This window comes from Salvelinus fontinalis, chromosome 5, assembly GCF_029448725.1.
Source record: "Salvelinus fontinalis isolate EN_2023a chromosome 5, ASM2944872v1, whole genome shotgun sequence".
NCBI lineage: Eukaryota > Metazoa > Chordata > Actinopteri > Salmoniformes > Salmonidae > Salvelinus > Salvelinus fontinalis.
In genome coordinates this window covers 14,246,247-14,263,188 of record NC_074669.1, presented here as the reverse complement: position 1 = coordinate 14,263,188, position 16,942 = coordinate 14,246,247, and the positions used below count along the sequence as shown (strand labels likewise).

The following is a 16,942-nucleotide window of genomic DNA, read 5'->3' as shown; positions in this document are numbered from 1 at the left end:
GAACGGAAATTTGTGTGCGGACTGCCGTTAGGATCACCGGTAACACAGGTGGATTAATATATGTACATTTCATACACTGAGTATACAAAACATGAAGAACACTCATTCTTTCCATGACTCTGACCAGGTGAAAACTATGATCCCTTATTGATGTCACTTAATAATCCACTTAAATTTGGGCTCCCGGGTGGCGCAGCGGTCTAAGGCACTGCATCTCAGTGCTAGAGGCGTCACTACAGACCCTGGTTCCATTCCAGGCTGTATCACAACCGGCCGTGATTGGGAGTCTCATAGGGCTGTGCACAATTTGCCAGGTAGGCCATCATTGTAAATAAGAATTTGTTAACTGACTTGCCTGGTTAAATAAAGTTGGTGTAGATGAATGGGGAGGAGACTGGTTAAAGAATCGTGTTTAAGTCTTGAGACATTGTATGGGTAAGACAAAATATATAATTGCCTTCGAATGGAGTGTGGTAGTTCCAGGTGCACTGGTTTGTATCAAGAATTGCAGCGCTGCTGGGTTTTTCTATAAGTTACGTGTGTATCAAGAATGGTCCACCATCTAAAGGACATCAGCCAACTTGACACAACTGTGGAAGTGTTTATCCACATGGACCAGCATCCCTGTGGAACGCTTTCCATATCTTGTAGTCATTCCCTGATAATTGAGTGTTCTGAAGGTGTGGGGTGCACAACTCAATTAGGAAGACATTCCTAAATATTTGGTATACTACACTGAACAAAAATATAAAAGCAACATACAACAACATATTTTACTGGGTTATAGTTCATATAATGAAATAGGTCAACTTTAAATAAATTAATTAGTCCTTAACCTATGGATTTCACATGACTGGGAATACCGATATGCATCTGTCGGTCACAGATGCCTTTATTTATTTTTAAAGGTAAGCGAGTGGATCAGAAAACAAGTCTCTGGTGTGCCCATTTGCCTCATGCAGCTTGACATCTCAATCATGGACACTTTATAGTGACAGTTACTTCACGTGATGAATTGTCTCTACCTTGCCTTTGTGCTGTTGTCTGCCCAATATTTGTACCATATTTGCATGTGCTGTTTCTACCATGTGTTGTGTTAAGTCCCTTATGTAGTTTTGTTGTGATGTGTTTTGTCCTATATATATATATATATAAATGTTTTTATTTTCCTATGCATAGAAATGCTCTGTTTTCAGAACCAGGGACCGCGTCCCTAGAAAGATCAACCAGTGCTTGAGTAGTTTTGCTTTACATGGCAGTCAGTATGAATATAACTAATGGCCAGAGAACGCCTAAAATGTCACTTAACAATCAGTGTTAGTGACATCACGTTTTGTAGAAAAATTGATGGTTTGGTCAATCTTAATTTGTAATGCTCGTAACCCGTTGTCTAAAAGCAATAATACTGGGTGTTTATCGAAATGCATACTACCTGCTCGAGGCACGGGAGGATTAGAGTATGCGAAACGGAGCACAAGAGGGCACTAATCGAATGTGTACTCAGTTTGTACATATTTTCAAGCATGCATCGATGCAAGCTTCAACGGAAAGTATACAAAGACATGACACAGCCATGTAAAAGATGATGCAAAAGTTCACCGAAAGACAATTTCAAGTTTGATATTCGATGGATATTCACGCTTTCAAACCACTTGAGCCACAGACTCCAAATAAGTGTCATGATGTTGGAAAAATTGCGCACAACATTGCATAGGTCTTATTTTCACCATTTTAGACATTAATTCGCTTTCCAAAGCTAAGAAACATGTGGAAATGTGAGTAGCGTTTTGTATTTCTGGTTGAATTAGTTAAGGAGCGTACAAACTCTTTTTACTTTACAATTTCAATAGCTCCTTGGTCATGTGACATGACTTGAAACATGGGTCAGAATGTCCACTCGGTGGGCCTACACATTGCACACCCTTTAGTTTGTCTATTTTCAGCTCACATGATTTTACATGCATTTTTCTAAATGTAAAATTTCAATAGTTACTTGGTCATGTGACCTCATGTCTGCTGACTACCCTTCTATATTGCACACCCTTGTTTGTGTAATGTACATTTTTCATAGTTTCAAATTTGCAATAGCTCCTTGGTCATGTCAATTACACACCTAAGAAGCATGCAGTGGATATACACCCATATTGCATAACCTTTAGTCATTTATCTTCTATATTGTTGTACATTAATATTAGTTTGACAATTAGGGGGTTCAGTCCAGTGTTTACCCTTTAATTTAATATTTGTCTTCAATAATTGGTAGTTTTAAGTACTTATTTTCCATGTTATTTTTCCACAGTATTTAACTGGTACACAGTAGGAGAGAGACATATCTCCTTTCGTTGTTAATATCAACCATAAAGGAAAAGGGCAAAGTATGACAGTCATGCTATTATTTCTCCAAAACGGGGATGGAGAGTGAGGTAGGCTGCGGTGGGTTTGCTGGTCAATACATATACTGAACATGTAACCACAGTAATGGTGACCAGAAAATCAATGAATAAAAGTGTAATGTTGACAAATTCAACAATTTGTAGACCTTTAATCTTTTCCAACAGACAATTAACTTCAATTAAGTATGAAACATTAGTGTTAACTTTCTCTTTATCCCTGGTTGATGTACATTTCAGAGCCTCTTCAGTGTGGATGGGGTATAGCATACATTTTCAACAACAAAGACTGCACTTCCAGTTTGTGTTCTTTACTCTGTTGAACTCTTGTCTTCATTCCTAGGCACAGCACATGGAACCACCGTTGGCATGCCAAACATTCGATCAAAACAAAGTGTAACACGTTATAAATAATATCAAATATGAATGCCGTATGACGAATTACAAATTAGCCATCCATTGTGTTATATCATAAATTGTCTTACATGCCGTCACTGTTGTCAAAAGATTATAAACATGTTAAAGTTACTAACCCAGTCAGTCTTTGGGCCACATCCAGGTTCTTTATCAGTGGCACACATGAAGCAGTTGTTGGCTTTGTTGAACTGTGAAATAATAGGCATGAACTGAACATATGGCTGTCCCACACAACTACATAAAAATAAAGAATTTACTTTGAATTAAATGTCATTACATACCATGCATTTTTAGTATATCCTCGGCCGTTTCTTTTCGCAGTTGCTCCATGTGTTTTTCAAAGTTCCATATCAATGTGGGAGGGGATGTTGGGGAAGTTCTGTGCAACTTCCTTGGCCATCTACACCAAAAAATAAATTATCATTTTTGACCTAATTTTCACAACAGCTAACCATTCATTATTGAAAATGTAACTATCAAACCTGCATTACAAAGACCCCACAGCTGAAGGTGTCCTGCTGCATGGTGTGAGTTATTTTCCATGGCAGGATCTTCTCATTTTGAAGTATTCTGATTTGCCTATAACTAATGAATACCCGAGCCAAATTTGTATGCTTTTTTCCTTATTACTATAATCTAGTAGTAATTTATTAGTAGAGGTAATTTCCTTTATGCTCCATTCTACACACAGCCTAAATTATAGGCACTGAACCATTTACAGGACAATAATAAAAGTAGCATATAGGATCCAACCATATCACAGAGTGAATAAATGTAGAGCGTTTGTAGACTTTAAGAAAAAAATATGAAGTGACAGTTTCATCAGTACGTGCTTAAAGAAAGTCCTATCACAAAGATCACAGATGACAGTGCCCACCAAATCTATGACCAATAGAGAATGAATTGTAAGCACCAAAGTGTGTTTGTCAAAATAATGTCTGAAAATGTCCGTTGTTGAACATAATACTTCTATTTGCAATAGCAATTTATGATATATGCAGTTGAGGAATATTCCATGTACCAACACTACATGTAGGACGGATATACGACATTCCCACATACAGTATTTAAAAATATATATATTTCACCTTTATTCAACCAGGTAAGCCAGTTGAGAACAAGTTCTCATTTACAACTGCGACCTGGCCAAGATAAAGCAAAGCAGTGTGACACAAACAACAACACAGAGTTACACATGGAATAAACAAACGTACAGTCAATAACACAATACAAAAGTCTATATACAGTGTGTGCAAATGAAGTAAGATTAGGGAGGTAAGGCAATAAATAGGCCATAGTGGTGAACTAATTACAATTTCGCAAATAAACACTGGAGTGAGATGTGCAGAAGATGAATGTGCAAGTAGAGATACTGTGGTGCAAAGGAGCAAAAAAAATGTTTTTAAATAAATACAGTATGGGGATGAGGTAGTTGGATGGGCTATTTACAGATGGGCTACGTACAGGTGCAATGATCTGTAAGCTGCTCTGATAGCTGATGCTTAAAGATGATGAGAGATATGAGTCTCCAGCTTCAGTGATTTTTGTAATTTTTCCAGTCATTGGCAGCAGAGAATTGGAAGGAAAGGGGGCCAAAAGAGGAATTGGCTTTGGGGGTGACCAGTGAAATATACCTGCTGGAGCGTGTGCTACGGGTGGGTGCTGCTATGGTTACCAGTGAGCTGAGATAGGTGGGGCTTTACCTAGCAAGGACTTATAGATGACCTGGAGCCAGTGGGTTTGGCAACGAATATGAAGCGAGGGCCAGCCAACGAGAGCATACAGGTCGCACAGGTGGGTAGTATATGGGGCTTTGGTGACGAAACGGATGGCACTGTGATAGACTGCATCCAATTTGCTGAGTAGAGTGTTGGAGGCCATTTTGTAAATGACATCGCCGAAGTCAAGTATCGGTAGGATAGTCAGTTTTACGAGGGTATGTTTGGCAGCATAAGTGAAGGATGCTTTGTTGCGAAATAGGAAGCCGATTTTAGATTTTATTTTGGATTGGAGATGCTTAATATGAGTCTGGAAGGAGAGTTTACAATCTAGCCAGACACCTAGGTATTTTTAGTTGTCCACATATTCTAAGTCAGAACCGTCCAGAGTAGTGATGCCAGGCGGGTGGGCAGATGCAGGCAGTGATCGGTTGAAGAGCATGCATTTAGTTTTACTTGCATTTAAAAGCAGTTGGAGGCCACGGAAGGAGAGTTGTATGGCATTGAAGCTCGTCTGGAGGTTAGTTAACACAATGTCCAAAGAAGGGCCAGAAGTATACCAAATGGTGTTGTCTGCGTAGAGGTGGATCAGAGAATCACCAGCCGCAAGAGCGACATCATTGATGTATACAGAGAAAAGAGTCGGTCTGAGAATTGAACCCTGTGGCACCCCCATAGAGACTGGCAGAGATCCAGACAACAGGCCCTCCCATTTGACACTCTGAACTCTATCAGAGAAGTAGTTGGTGAACCAGGCAAGGCAGTCATTTGAGAAACCAAGGCTGTTGAGTCTGCCGATAAGAATGCAGTGATTGACAGAGTCGAAAGCCTTGGCCAAGTCGATGGATACGGCTGCACAGTATTGTCTTTTGTCGATGGCGATTATGATATTGTTTAGGACCATGAGCGTGGCTGAGGTGCACCCATGACCAGCTCTGAAACCAGATTGTATAGCGGAGAAGGTACGGTGGGATTCAAAATGGTCGGTGATCTGTTTGTTAACTTGGCTTTCGAAGACCTTAGAAAGGCAGGGTAGGATAGATATAGGTCTGTAACAGTTTGGGTCTAGAGTGTCTCCCCCTTTAAAGTGGGGGATGACCGCGGCAGCTTTCCATTCTTTGGGGGATCTCAGACTATACGAAAGAGAGGTTGAACAGGCTAGTAATAGGGGTTGCAACAATTGCGGTGGATAATGTTAGAGAGGGTCCAGATTGTGCAGCTCTTTCAGAACATCAGCTATCTGGATTTGGGTGAAGGAGAAATGGGGAGGCTTGGGCAAGTTGCTGTGGGGGGTGAAGAGCTGTTGACCGGAGTAGGGGTAGCCAGGTGGAAAGCAAGGCCAGCCGTAGAAAAATGCTTATTAAAATTCTCAATTATAGTGGATTTATCGGTGGTGAGAGTGTTTCCTAGCCTCAGAGCAGTGGGCAGCTGGGAGGAGGTGCTCTTATTCTCCATGGACTTTACAGTGTCCCAGAACTTTTGGGAGTTTATGCTACAGAATGCAAATTTCGGTTTGAAAAAGCTTTCCTTTGCTTTCCTAACTGCCTGTGTATATTGGTTCCTAACTTCCCTGAAAAGTTGCATATCGCAGGGGCTATTCGATGCTAATGCAGTACGCCACAGGATGTTTTTGTGCTGGTCAAAGGCAGACAGGTCTGGAGTGAACCAAGGGCTATATCTGTTCCTGGTTCTACATTTTTTGAATGGGGCATGCTTATTTAAGATGTTGAGGAAAGCACTTTTAAAGAATAACCAGGCATCCTCTACTGACGGAATGAGGTCAATATCTTTCCAGGATACCCAGGCCAGGTCGATTAGAAAGGCCTGCTCGCTGAAGTGTTTTAGGGAGCGTTTGACTGTGATGAGGGGTGGTCGTTTGACCGGAGGTCCATTACGGACGCAGGCAATGAGGCAGTGATCGCTGAGATCTTGGTTGACGACAGCAGAGGTGTATTTAGAGGACAGGTTGGTCAGGATGACCAAGGATCTATGAGGGTGCCCGAGTTTACGGATTTGGGATTGTACCTGGTAGGTTCTATGATAATTTGTGTCAGATTGAGGGCATCTAGTTTAGATTGTAGGACGGCCAGGGTGTAAAGCATATCCCAGTTTAGGTCACGTAACAGTACAAACTCTGAAGATAAATGGAGGGGCAATTAATTCACATATGGTGTCCAGGGCGCAGCTGGGGGCTGAGGGGGTCTGTAACAAGCGGCAACAGTGCGAGTCTTATTTCTGACGGTGGATTTTTAAAAGTAGAAGCTCGAACTGTTTGGGCTCAGACCTGGATAGCATGACAGAACTCTGCAGTAGATTGCAACTCCACCCCCTTTGGCAGTTCTGTCTCGGGGGGAAATGTATACACATACATAGAGGCATTTTTCAGCTATGATTTTACCACTCAGAATCCAGAATGGATATGACAATGGGGCCAGCACAGGATGTAATACACCCTTACAACAATCTACTTTTTGATCTTCTTGACTTCTTATCTGGTAAACTGCTACTATGTGTCAAGAAAAGAGCCAAAATTAGGGGTTAGTGTACTCCAGTAAAAAAAGGTCTGGTTTAGATTAAAAACGTTTGCCATGTGTCCCCGTTCATAGGGGCATGAGAGACTAGTCAGTGGTAGAATTGAGTTGGCACTTTATTGGCCCAAACACCCATAGACCCACAAGGTTGAGGTTACTCATGGACAGTAATTAGTAATAAAAAATTGTTTGCATTGATGCATTGTGTCTTCTAACTGTCCAAGAATAGGATCGAAAGTGTTAGGAAATATTTGTTCCCATAAATACAAAGGAGGATCTGTCCTCATACCTCTGGGACTTTAGTCAGACTGCCAGACTGTGCACTACAGAGCCAATCAGGAGAGAATACATACAGGTCAACGGTGCCAATTGAAAGTCAAGGGGTGTGTCTGTGCCTTTTGGATTACTCTCTCTTTACAGAGAACCCCTGAGGTTCAAGTCTGCTCTGCCCATGTCTGAACGTGACAGAGCCAGCAGCCAAGAGAGTTTTTCACAGTATGTCATAAAAAAGTATTACACTTATGAATATATGTAAATGCTAATATGTATTAGATCCAGTACAATGGAATAACTAAGACCTGAATTTAAATCCTTCGTGTTCCGATTCCTCCTTCTCTTTCTGTCCAGCAGGGTCAACCAAAAACACCTGGCCTGATGGTTCATGCAGATACTGGGGAAGCAATATAGAAATGTATTGATCCCTTAATACTGTTGATACTCAACAGGGTCTCTACTAACCAAATATGTGTAGTTTGAGGGGGACTGTGTTATAGACACAGTAGGGCATTTAAAATCAAATGAAATTTTATTGGTCACATACACATATTTAGCAGATGTTATTGCGGGTGTAGCGAAATGCTTGTGTTCCTAGCTCCAACAGTGCAGTAATATCTAACAATTCACAACAATACACACATCTACATGTAAAATAATGGAATTAAGAAATATACAAATTTTAGGATGAGAATACACTGTATACATATGAAATGTGTAAAGCAGTTTGTAAACATTAGTAAAGTGACAAGTGTTTTGTTATTCAAGTGACCAGTGATTCCTTGTCTATGTATATTTCAGCAGCCTCTAAGGTGCAGGGTTGAGTAACAGGTGGTAGCCGGCTAGTGGTGGCTAATTAACAGTCTGATGGCCTTGAGATAGAAGCTGTTTTTCAGTCCCTCGGTCCCAGCTTTGATGCACATGTACTGACCTCCCCTTACCTTCTGTATGATAGCGGGGTGAACAGGCCGTGGCTCGGATGGTTGACGTCCTTGATGATATTTTTGGCCTTCCTATCACATCGGGTGCTGTAGGTGTCCTGGAGGGAAAGCAGTGTGTCCCCGGTGATGCATTGGGCAGACTGCACCACCCTCTGTAGAGCCCTGCATTTCTGGACGGTGCAGTTGCCATCATTGCCATGCAATACATGGTACATGGCAGTGATACAGCCCGACAGGATGCTCTCAATTGTGCATCTGTAAAAGTTTGAGAGAGTCTTCGAGGCCAAAACAAATTTCTTCAGCCTCCTGAGGTTGAAGGGGCGCTGTCGCTGTTGCGCCTTCTTCACCACACTGTCTGTGTGGGTGGACCATTTTAGATCGTTGGTGATGTGTACGCCGAGTAACTTGAAGCTTTTCACCTTCTCCACTGCGGTCCCGTCAACGTGGATAGGGACGTGCTCCCTCTGCTTTTTCCTGAAGTCCACGATCAACTCCTTCATTTTGTTGACGTTGAGGGAGAGGTTATTTTCCTGGCACCACTCCACCAGGGCCCTCACCTCCTCCCTGTCGGCTGTCTCATCATTGTTGGTAATCAGGCCTAAAACTGTTGTTTCATCTGCAAACTTGATGATTGAGTTGGAGGCGTGTGTGGATACGCAGTCATGGATGAACAGGGAGTACAGGAGTGGGCTGAGCACGCACCCTTTTGGGGCCCCAGTGTTGAGGATCAGTGAAGTGGAGGTCCTGCATGTTATATTAATTCCAAAACAATAAATGAATGTACTGCTCTTTTGTTGAATATCATTTGTAAAGACAAACATTAACACTTTTTTAACGTTTGCTTCCAGCGTTAAATGCAATGTAAACAACGACACAATGTAAACAATGATGGACTAGCATACCTGTTAATGACCTAGATTAACCAAATGGTGATTGTAATGGGTGCACCTTTACACATTTAAATCAGCCCAAGTCTAGCCTTGACATGTGCCAAAAAAATGCACCAGGTCAATCACTTGGCCTGACAAATAAAATATTTTTGAGGTAGTATTTTTGTAAAATCATGTTGCTATACGTTTATATCACCCCATTTATGCATAGTCTTCCAACAATTTTATCAAACCCGCCTTGGTCACAATCAATTCAAAGGTTCACCTCTTGGGTTTTGGACTGATTCATGGATCATAGCCTATCTCTCCAAATTGTAATTTCTGAGAAAATACAAGGGATAGTACTTGTTTTTTGTCTTATTAGAAGTCCTGTCTTATTTAAAGTCCTAATCAAGCACAATATGAGGATTAAATACACTTTTCACCAGTTTTATACAGTTTGTGCTCCTTCCAACCTCCCAATTGCTGCATAGCATTTCTGACAGCAATCGCTCATTTGACAGGTCTACCTGTGAAAGGGGAGGGGCGTCACATCCCTTCAACCAGAGAAATAGGACAATGGACATTTACACACACCTTGGTTGGACTCAGCTTGGTGAATCCACCTTCAATTTGATCTATTCAGAAACTATTGGAGAGATACCTTGTTGCTTTATCAGGTATGCAACAGTGCTTTTGCTGTTATTGGTAAATTTGGTTTATACTATTACTGTTTGTGTATGGAGGCCTATATGTGTTGTTAATTTAATAGACCTACATGAGTTGGGGTCAATTCAAGAAGTCATTTGAATTTACAAAATGGATAGAAAAAGCTTGACAAATTGCTTGTTCTTATCAGCTTATTTAAAAGTAAATACAAATCTACCTCTTCAATTATTGCATTGGATCTGGCAACGCATGGATTTGTGGTGGATGTGACAAACTATGAATTTTCTAATTTGTGACCCCATTTTAGAAAACAGTCAGATGGTAGTAGATATGATTACGTGTGCTTATTCTTGAAAGCAGTCTTATTAGAGTGCAATATGAATAAGCTTTGTCACAATGGCATGCAATACTATGTTTTATATAATTTATCAGAGAGCAAATTACTACGTAATACATTTTAAACTCTACAGAAAATGCCTTTGCTGGCCATGATAGACAACCATCATGTCATGAATCATAATCATCCCTGAGCTCGTGAAGTGAGCGCTACTGGAGCAGGCGAGAAAGACGCTCCAGCTTTTGGGAATCTCGCGTCATGTTGCAGTCAAATTTGGCACGCTCCTATGGATAGCTGCCAAAAGGTTGAATGTACAGTTGAAGTCGGAAGTTTACATACACCTAGGTTGCAGTCATTAAAACTCGTTTTTCACAATATTGAATTCGCCATTTTGATAAGGTGCGTGCATGGGGATGTCCACGTCTCCCAGAGATATGCCCATACTGTAGAGGTACATCCAGCAGACTGAAACTTCACTGTTGTAGGTATAATACAGCTAGTGCTATCTAGACTTGCGCTAGTAAACAAATCCATTACATTAGCTACCTAAATGTGAAGTAAACACTTTTTAACATGAAAACGTGCAGGATACCTCTTTCCGGTTTCCGTTTCGTTTTTTATACTGTGTTATGCTTGTTCTCATAGCACTCCTCACAGGCCGTTTGGTGTACGTTTTTATGTTATTGGTGAGAACACTGCCAAAACTCTGAAAGGTATTATTATTATGTCAGAAAAGCAACACAAGATTTGTTCAAGAGTAAAATGTTAGAGGAAGGCCCAAAAAAATTGTCAAAGACTCCAGTCACCCAAGTCATAGACTGTTCTCTCTGCTACCGCGCAGGAAGCGGTACCGGAGTTCTCCTTAAAACATCTTCTACCCCCAAGCCATATGACGGCGGAACAATTAATCAAATGGCCACCTGGACAATTTACATTGACACCCCCCACCCGGCACATTTAACTGCTGCTACGTGCTATCTTTTTTCTGTGTATTGTCACTTTACCCATACCTACATGCACAAATTCTCAACTAACCTGTACCCCCGGCACATTGACTCGGTACTGGTACCCCATGTATATAGCCTCGTTATTGTTATTTTATTGTGTTGCTTTTTATTTTGTAAATATCTTTGTGGAACTAAATTGTTGGTTCAGGGCTTTGTTAGTAAGCATTTCAAGGTAAGGTCTACACCTGTTGTATTCGGCGCATGTGACAAATAAGATTTGATTTAGTCTGTAATCGTAACATGGTGTTTGTATGTTCACAGATGAAACTTCACCTTTACGTTTCATGTTTCACGCATGGCTTTTCTTACAATCTTAGCAATTTACGTATGGATATTATTACGATCCTAACGACACGTACATTCAACCTTTCGGCAGGTATCTCACTCCATAGAGGTGTGGCTTAAAGCAATGAGTGACCTCTTAGTGATCCCTTCACGCGCCAATCCCTTTAGCGGGATCGATTTGACAACATCCAGTGAAATTGCAGAGCGCCAAATTCAAACTACAGAATATCAATATTCAACATTCACGAAAATATAAGTGTAATACATCAAAATAAAGCTTAACTTCGTGTTAATTCAGCCGCTGTCAGATTTCAAAAAGGCTCTATGGTTAAAAGCAAACCATGCGATTTATCTGAGGACAGCGCCCCGCATACAAAAACATGAAAATAATTTTTCAAACAGGCAGGTGCGACACAAAAGTCAGAAATAACGATATAATAAATGCCTTACCTTTGAAGATCTTCTTTTTTGCAATCCAAAATGTCTCATTGACACAATGAATGGTCATTTTGTTCAATAAATTCCTTCTTTATATCCCCAAAATGTCAATTTATTTGGCGCGTTTGATTCAGAAATACACCGGTTCCAACTCGCCCAACATTACTACAAAGTATCTAATAAGTTACCTGTAAACTTGGTCCAAACATTTCAAACAACGTTCCTAATCCAACCTCAGGTAATCTAAAATGTAAATAATCTATCAAATTTAAGACAGAATAAACTGTGTCTAATACCGGATAAAAACAACGTGGAGCGCGTTCCTGTTCACTCGCACCAAAATAGTAGGGACCTTAAGAGTGACACATGGAATGAATAGTACTTCTTCTTCATTTATCAAAAGAAAGACATCGACCAATTTCTAAAGACTGTTGACATCTAGTGGAAGCCAAAGGAACTGCAATCTGGGCCCTAATTAATCAGGATTCCCATAGAAAACCATTGGAAAACACAATGACCTCAAAAAAAATTCCCCTGGATGGATTATGCTCGGGGTTTCGCCTGCCAAATCAGTTCTGTTATACTCACAGACATTATTCTAAAAGTTTTAGAAACTTCAGAGTGTTTTCTATCCAAATCGACTAATTATATGCATATCCAAGCTTCTGGGCCTGAGTAACAGGCAGTTTACTTTGGGCACGCTTTTCATCCGGATGTGAAAATACTGCCCCCTATCCCTAAGAAGTCAAATATTTGTATAACTAAACCAAGATAGACCACAGCCTGTCGCTTCCAATGGGAATAAATGAGTCATAGTGGACAGAACAAGCAAGGAGGTGGGCAGAGCCAAGTGTGAGCTAGCGGGTTCCAATTGGCGCGTTCTAGCATACATCTGCATATTTCCATTAGGGAACGCCTACTTATTGCCTTTGCACTCCTAAACAACACAACTTTTAAAAACGTTTGCAAAAGGTAAAGTCCACAAAACGTAGTCCACTCTGTTCATAAAATATTCTAGTTTTGAGAACAGAACTGTAATTGACATCAAATGTTGATGAGAAAATTTGCGGAATGTCTGCCAAAATCAATCTCGTTCAATCTTCACCCACTGCCGGCTGTGGGCTTCCTCTCACTACCATATTTGGTAGTCGAGTGGATAAGCCAAGCGGATGCTTCTCATTTAGACATCCGGTGAAATATCTGTTTCATTGTTCTATCTGTGAGGAATTGGCCATGCTGACAGCGTTCACCAAACCACAACCTCCCCGTTTTTCAACTGGCTGTTCAGTACAGCACCGTTCAATTTAACGTTACAGAACGTACAGACGTACTGAACGCAGCCCATGCCTCGTTGTGTATATAGCTCAGAATTAACTAACCAATCATGTGGGTGTTATTGTGTCAGCCAATCAGCAATGAGAATACGCTCTTCCTGAAGTCAGATCAAAGATGGTCAATAAATAAAGATCCATTCGGGCCGTTTACCATTGGAAAATATGGTCAGTTCCGGTCTACTTAAGGGGGTGGCTCTCCCATAGACAGTACACAAATGCGATAGCGGCTGGGTCTGTTCTACTTAGTTAATCGACTTCCATTAGAACAGAAAAAATTAGGGAGTGGGATGTCTCGCTTCATCTTCCGTCTCTGGCGTTAGGTTGAGAGCCCATGATAAGGGGTGAGTAATAAAATATTATCTAGGTTTGCTAAATAATTACATTAAAAAGGTATATTAAAATGAATATTATTGTTAGATAAATGTTCTTGTTGGCATATTTCATCCCATATCTGACGCATATTTACCTCCTGTTCAGGGAGTGTACTGACCGTTTCCCATTGTCCGTTCCATCGATGTTTGCTAGCCAAAATTAGCTAGCTATTTATTTAGCTCGCTCTACAGTAGCCAACGTTAGAGTAGCCTGGCCAAACATATCTTCACGATTACACTTGTATAATCAAAATCAATAAATTATCGTTTTTGCACTATTTAAGTAGGCTCATTCAGTAGTTTTGACCTGATTAAGTAAAATTATGTTAATTTTTAAAGTATCATTTATATTCTTAAAACATACATTGAAAATGATACTGTTGCTGCTTCCTGTTGTTGTCATGTCTTTTTATATTTATGGCTGAGTTGTCAAAACACCGGTTTTAAGTGTACAAATTCATAATCGATATGCTGAAATAAATTGTGATATTGTTAAACCCAATACATAAAAGTTACTCCCTACTACACACTTGTGTTCAGATTTACGTTACTTATATTTCGCTAAATGAGTACCGTATAAACTGCACACGCACCAATATTTACCAAGTGATTACTCGGAACTGGAATTGATTAGGTTTGTTATACTGTAATCAATAGCGCGCGCAAATGAAATCACTCATATTGATATAACCTTGATGACATGTACCGTTTGCGCTCTTAACAGACAGACCTCAATGAACTTGGGTATACTGATTATATATTTCAATAGATGACAACCTGTCGTAGCCATTTATATCTCTGTGAGGAAATTATTTCGGTAGATGGCCAATACGGAAAAAGAACACTTGATTTATGATCATTTCAACTAATCACCACCCTCACATCGATTTCTAAAAGTACGAAAATGTATGCACTCCCTACTATACATCGGTCTGGATACGAGCGTCTGCTAAATAACTAAAATGTAAATGGCGACAGGGGTTGGCTTTCATTTGAATGATAGCTTAACCCTCAAATCCACGAATTCATGTCTTGCTAGAGACGTTTATGGGAGGAGCGCCAGATTTCTTTTTTTTTCTAGAACTGTGGTCTAAAAAGTAACGTTACAGCTGCGTTCAGTCCCATTACGTACTGGCGCATACGACAAATACACTTGTATTGGATGTCATAAGGTGAATGCACCAATTTGTAAGTCGCTCTGGATAAGAGCGTCTGCTAAATGACTTAAATGTAAATGTAAATGTATTAAACCAAATATATGGATATGTTTTAAAAGGTGCTACACAGGATATTTGTTATTTTCTTTGCATTATACTTTCAGAAAATGACCATAATATCTGGCGCTAATGGAATGATAGTGTTTCATAGCATTACTTACCCAACAGTGTTGTGATTGGCTGTGATATTTTCCTATTGATTTCTCCCACAGGAGCGGCATCTGTAGTCAAAATGCGAAAGCTTTTCTGACTTTGTGGCGCTCTTATCTAGTGGAAACTGCTGTCATTTCTTGGTTGCAAAGATTCTACACTGTTCGCGCAATTTCAGTTTTAGATCGATGTGAAATATCTTTTCAATAACGAACATCTGTTTAAAGCTGGTGGACCAAAACCAAAAGTTCCTTTCGGTCCACCAGCTTCAAACAACTGTTTTGAACCACCAGCTTTTTTGTTATTGAAAATATATTTCACATCGATTTAAATTGTACAATGATTTCCTATACTATTCAGTAATTGTTTTCTGACATAAATAGAAATTGAGCGAACAGTGTAGAATTTGAGCAACCAGGAAACGACAGAGCGACCTGACCAAATTCACATAGAAATGTGAGTTATTGAGCTCATTCTCATTGAAAGCAAGTCTAAGAAGCAGCAGATCTGTTATGTGCTCTATCTCTATGATTCCGTTCATAATTTTCGTTTTTGTGTCTTTTACTTTTGGTTTTGTACACCAGCTCAAAATACAATATTTTTGGTTATGGAAAATATATTTCACGGCGGTTTAAATGGTACAATGATTATCTACACTATACTTGCTTGTTTTGTCACTTAAACTGAAATTAGACAAACTAGAAGTTTACCAACCAGGAAATGACAGCGCGATTTCTGCATAGTGCACCTTTAAGCAATCGATTTTGTGAGATTGTGGTGACTATAATTTGAGCTATTTCATGTAATTATTGTGTGGTGAAAACCTTAGTCTGTGTAGGCTAATGTAGAAACACGTTCTGTCCACCATAGGGAACTTGGCATAATATAGCTTAATTTAAATATGTCAAAGTAATTCAATGTATTAATATATAATGATAGTAAATGTAGCACACTCAGACATTTTTACAACAATTACATATTTTTCTTCCTACTGTAACCGTGGAGAGAGCTTAATTAAAAATGCTCCTAAGTCCAATTTAACATGGCGCTCTAAGATAGTGTCCATAGGGTCTGTGCAGCAAGCAGGCTGAACGTTTGACGTCGGTAGTCAGAGGGAGGACTAGCTACTTTATCAGAAACTTGTCATGATCATGCGTCAATAGCTGTAAAAAGGAGATACAGTTTTCGCTTTTGCATGCCTTTTATCCGACAGGAGTTAACACCACTGTTGTAGCTAGCTAGCTTATATTTATATTCTGTTTAAAGGCAAATTGTCTCTGGAAGCCAAAACAGCCAATTGCTTTAATCTAAACATGAATCGAATCTCAAATTGCGGTACGGTTCTAGAAACATAAATCCCCATACTTTCATATCAAATCAAAATAATTTCACAAATGCAAAACATCCACTTACTGTACACTGTTTAAACCGGTTTTAACACAGTAGCAGTCGGCTGTAATTTTCAGTTACAACATTTTTGTGGCATCTATCTTCCGTTTACACCGGTGTTCGAAGACGCAGATAGCTAGTTAGCGCAGGTAGCCCATCCTGTCTTTTTTCCGTAAACAAGCGCTTCAGCATGGAAATATGACCGTCTGGGAACCCAAACCCTATAAAGATGTTTATCAATTTAACCTTTTGTTTCTTGAAAATGATTTCTCGCTCATATGAAAGATAAGGTCTTTATGCTTCCAAAAACGTAACTCAAGTGATGCGTGGTAATGTTCAACCCGAGCATCAGCGCTCTTAACAAAACTCCCCGTACAGAAGACGCCTTCGTCCACTGATTCGTATGTGTAATGTAAAGGAACTGAGAGTCATGATCAAGAGCTAGGTTATATTTAGAATAACAAACTACAGATCTGATATAGTCCCGTCCTTCATATATCCATATTCCTCTGACAAACTCAATGAGTGAGTATAAAGTACTAATAACTCCCTAGACCTGTTTTCGAATCATATGTAATATATCCCACTTGCAGATCAATCACTGGG

General features: G+C 39.9%; 1 long non-coding RNA gene across 2 annotated transcripts; it reads right to left on the bottom strand.

Moving 5' to 3' along the window:
* Positions 1-2,285: 2,285 nt before the first annotated feature.
* Positions 2,286-16,933, bottom strand: LOC129855174 (uncharacterized). Of its 2 annotated transcripts, XR_008759434.1 has the most exons (4): positions 16,361-16,933; positions 14,959-15,018; positions 3,089-3,207; positions 2,286-2,995 (listed from the first exon to the last, which is right to left on the bottom strand). It is a non-coding gene; the product is annotated as an uncharacterized LOC129855174 (long non-coding RNA). The 2 variants fall into 2 exon arrangements; XR_008759433.1 differs by lacking the exon at positions 14,959-15,018.
* Between the last annotated feature and the right edge of the window lie 9 nt (positions 16,934-16,942).